Here is a 4,471-nt window from a genome sequence, read left to right on the forward strand (position 1 = left end):
TTTTCAACGGTGAAGCAGTGGAACAGAAGACCTTACTACAAGCAGTGGATCTGTGTTTCAGACATTTCTACATGTATGACATCAACTACCCAAAGCTCCTCTGCACCCATTTGCAGCACAGTCTTTAATGTTCCAGGAGTTCTTTCAACACATCACCTCTTCCTTAGAAACTTTGTATTTATTGATCAGTAAAAACTTTTTATGTTGCTGATTATCAGCAAGTCCAGCAGCCAGCAGATTTACTTTGTTTTATTATTATTATTATTATTATTATTATTATTATTATTATTATTACTTGTGTTTATGATTTTTTATTTTTGTTTTATTGATAAAATTTTGTATGTTATGTTTGTTTTATTTGAGCACATTTGTGTATGTGTTGATATAAATAAATATGAATTGATACACATTTATGACCCTGGACAACAAAACCAGTCATAAGTATCATGGGTACATTTGTAGAAATAGCCAAAATTGCATTGTATAGGTCAAAATTATCAAATTTTCTTTCATGCCAAAAATCGTTAGAATATTAAGTAAAGATCATGTTCCATGAAGATATTTTGTAAACCTCCTACCATAAGTATACTGAAACTGAATTTCTTATTAGTAATATGTATTGCTAATAACTTCGTTTGGATTTTTTTGCACCCTCAGATTTGAGATTTTCAAATAGTTCTATCCTATCAAACCACATATTAATAGAAACTTATTTATTGAGCTTTCAGATGATGTTTACATTTAAAAACAAAAAACCTGACCCTTATGATGGGTTTTGTGGACCAGAGTCACATTTGTTGGTTTTGAATTCAGTGTACATCTTGAAAATATGTCAGTTGTGTGTGCATATTTGTGTTTTGAATGTATTATATTTTCACATTCTTGTACAATTATTTTGTAAACATTTGCAGTATGACTGTTTTACATTTAAAAATATATTTGTAAAAAAAATATTTGCATATTTAAATAAACAAAATATTTATTTGAAAACAAAGTAGTGTTATAGTGTATTTGTATTAAAAAATAAATTAAGAAATAAATAAAAACTGATATAAATGAATCTAAATAATTAACTCAGCTGTTGGGTTACTTTTAACCCAACTGAATTTTAACCCAATTCATTGGGTTAAAATAACCCATAGATGGGAAGGTGCTATACCAACCCATAGTTGGGTTACTAGTTGGGTTATTTTTAACCCAACATTTTTTAGTGAGTAATATTACATCTTGTAAAAAGGGGCATAATAGGTGCTCTTTAAGTAAAAGAAATGGCTTAATGCTGATTTTTCTATTTCCATTACAACAACACTGAATCCAGACAACACAACAAGATCTCTGAATCAAGGTATATATTATCCTCATTTCAGACACTAAATTCACACTAGAATCAGTATCTAAATGTAGTAAAACCTCATGAATCCATCTGATTTTTTTTTTCTTTTTCACAATAAATATGGTTAATTATGCTCTTAAATTTACCATTTTATTTGTAGTTTGTTGTTTTTCTATATGTTGTTAAACACAGTAATGCTGAATGTGTGTCTCTGTATCGTCTCAGTGATTGTGATTGTTGTCGTCGCTTCATTCACTGTTCTCCTTCCTGCTCTGATTCTTTGGCTGATTCTGAAAAAAAGAGCCGGTGAGTTTTTAGAGTTTCTCATATTCTGGTACAACAGACAAAAACATCTGACTGAGTATTTACAGATGAAATGAGTTCACACAAATAATGTTTCTATTCTGCAGCACTAGAATTCTGTTAGACTCTTTTAGAAATCGATTGGTTTGTGTGTTTGATCATAACTATTCCCATGACATTATTTTTCAGGTGTCAGAAGAGCGACTGATGACTCTGTGGTGAGTTTTGTAGGTTGATCATGAGCTGTTAGTGTCCATGAGCTCCACAGACGACTGACTCTGAAATATCACACTCTTATTAGTCACATCAGATCAGGACAAGTTACTGTATTTTTTTACTGTTTCTGCTCTTAAGCTCACAGATAGAAATAAATATAATGGAAACAATGACACAATCAACATTTCTATTCATCTATATGTTTTCATATCTGTGTATATTTAACAGTTACTGTGGTAATTTTCCTGTCATGTTACAGTAGGATCTGTCATCCTAACCTCATGTCTGTATAATAGATTTTCACTAAACCTGTAGGTTTTACGTATTTAGGAGCAGAGAGATGATGAGATTTATACTGAAGTTAGTTACTGTGAACAGGAAAAGCAGAGCTAAAAAGAACAAGGTGAGCAAACACTTCCTCAAGATGACCTATATCAGTTTTATTATATGCATTTCTTCTAAATGTGTCTTGAATTGAGCTCAAACAACATGCTGTAATAGTTGTGTGTTAAAACAGTAACTGTGATGTTGATTCAGGTTCACTGTGATGATAAAGTGACTTACTCAGGAAAACTGCAACTTTATGCCTCTGTGAACAAGAACCATCACAAATCAGACAAATAATTATACAAAAACACACATTATATACTTGACTCCTAATGGTTTTGTTTAGTGCCATTATAAATACTTTCAGTGTCTTTTACATATTAGGAAACAAGTTCTTGTTTATTTGTAGTTATAGGTTGTTCTGGTCATTTTGTCATGTTATTTTGTACAATAGGTGTCTGCGTGTCTTTATTATTAATTCAGGTTCTGCAGGCTTGAACAAAGTCAAAAAAATTCATTTAATTGATTTAATTAGATCATTGTCATTAAATCATCTAGAGCTGGTTGTTCAGAATGAATCTGCATGTGGATGTGGGTCACTTAAGACAATGATACGGCACTGCTGGTCTTCTTATGGACCGTACAAAATAGTTGCAAGCCTGAAGTGGCCCAAATGTATCAAATCACATGTGGTTCTCTGTAGACAAAGATGCGGTGTTGATGATAATGTGTAATCTGAATGTGACCCTAAAGTGGTCCATGTGGTAAATAGTGAATATGGCCCAAATAGTTCCAACCAAATGTGGGCCACCTTTGGTGAAAATGTGGCATGATTGACAAAGACTCATCGGGGTGTAAACCAAATGTGGTCCACATATGTTTCAGAAAATGTGGCCCAGTTATCCTAAAATGTATCTGGGCCAGTTTTGGCAAAGAAAGGGCACAGTCAGGACTCACTAATCAGTGTGTAAGCCTAACTTGTCCCACATTTGACATAGCAAATATGCCCCATATATTATAAAACAGATCAGGGCCAATTCTGGTTTGGATGTAGCATTTGACACTGGCTAACTGAGATGCAGTTTTTAAATTGTAAATATGGCCTAATAGAATTTGGCTACTTTTAGTAGGATCATAGGATGCAACAGTTAACTGATACAGGATGATCTGAATATGAGTCTTAAGAAGGCTACAGTACATAGCAATTATTTTTTAAAACATGCTTTTTTGATGCACCATTTCCTTTGTTGTGTTGATTGTATTATTGTCACGGATTGGCCAGGCTCGAACACCTGTCCCACCCAGTGATCTCCATCACCCGAATACTAATTATCTCACACCTGCACCTCATTTACCACACTCTTTATAAGCACACACCGCACAACAGTCATTGTCCAGGCTCATCTCTACGATGCGGACTGATTGTGTTTCTCTTCACGAGTTCATAAACCTGTTACCAGGAGATGTTCCTCCTGGAACATCTATGAAAAGAAAGAGATCTTTCATCAGTGCTGTATCCATACCAGTACCTCCAAGATTGCAACAGTTTACTCACCTGTCAAATACCTTCCCTCTACATTCCGCCACTGTGTGAAGACAATAAACTGTTTTACCGATTACTTACCTGGTGTTCCGTCTGCATCTGTGACATTTATTGAGTTCAGCTGTGCCTAGTTAATTAATCTTGTTTGGTCTGAGTACTTATGTTCACTTTGATGTGATACTTGTTGGATTTACCCTTGTTAGATTAAAGACTTCTGATATATAACATTTCGTGGTCTTTAACACAACATAGCCGTGACACTTATAGATTTACTGTGTAGGTCGAGTCTGAGTGAGAAGCAATTAGGTTCAAACTTGTGAAGAACTGTTTTTAAAGTCTTGGAATGAGCCTTTGAATATTTATCTGAGACATCTACTTGTGCAAAACTTGGGTTGGGATGATTTTACCAAGTAGGACACATTTCTGTAACTTATTTGGACATTTAGGGAGGACTTTGTGGTGGCCTGCTTGTGGTCCACTGCCAAAATGCCACTATTCCATGCAGCATGTGAACCACATGAGGAATGTGAGGAAGACCAGGGTTAGATTAAAAATGAACTGTGGCCCACATTAGGGCCAGTTTTGGTTTATTTGGTTGGCTTATTCAGCAATGCTAAGGCTTACTTGAGACCCAAATCTGGCAAACAGGAGTGAACCACCCAATGCCATCAGTCTAAACAGTGGGCCGGAGCAAGGTGTTGGATCTGAGCCAGAATTAAAATCAATGTTGCCCAGATTGGGCCAGTTAT

The 4,471-nt window shown here is 34.8% G+C and overlaps 1 long non-coding RNA gene across 1 annotated transcript; it reads left to right on the forward strand.

The window, feature by feature from the left end:
• The first annotated feature begins 1,300 nt into the window (after nt 1-1,300).
• On the forward strand, nt 1,301-1,855 carry LOC127158811 (uncharacterized). Its single transcript, XR_007826277.1, has 3 exons — nt 1,301-1,345; nt 1,559-1,639; nt 1,826-1,855. It is a non-coding gene; the product is annotated as an uncharacterized LOC127158811 (long non-coding RNA).
• Nucleotides 1,856-4,471: the final 2,616 nt, after the last annotated feature.

The sequence above is a fragment of the Labeo rohita genome, unplaced genomic scaffold, assembly GCF_022985175.1.
Source record: "Labeo rohita strain BAU-BD-2019 unplaced genomic scaffold, IGBB_LRoh.1.0 scaffold_1712, whole genome shotgun sequence".
In the NCBI taxonomy this organism is placed as follows: domain Eukaryota; kingdom Metazoa; phylum Chordata; class Actinopteri; order Cypriniformes; family Cyprinidae; genus Labeo; species Labeo rohita.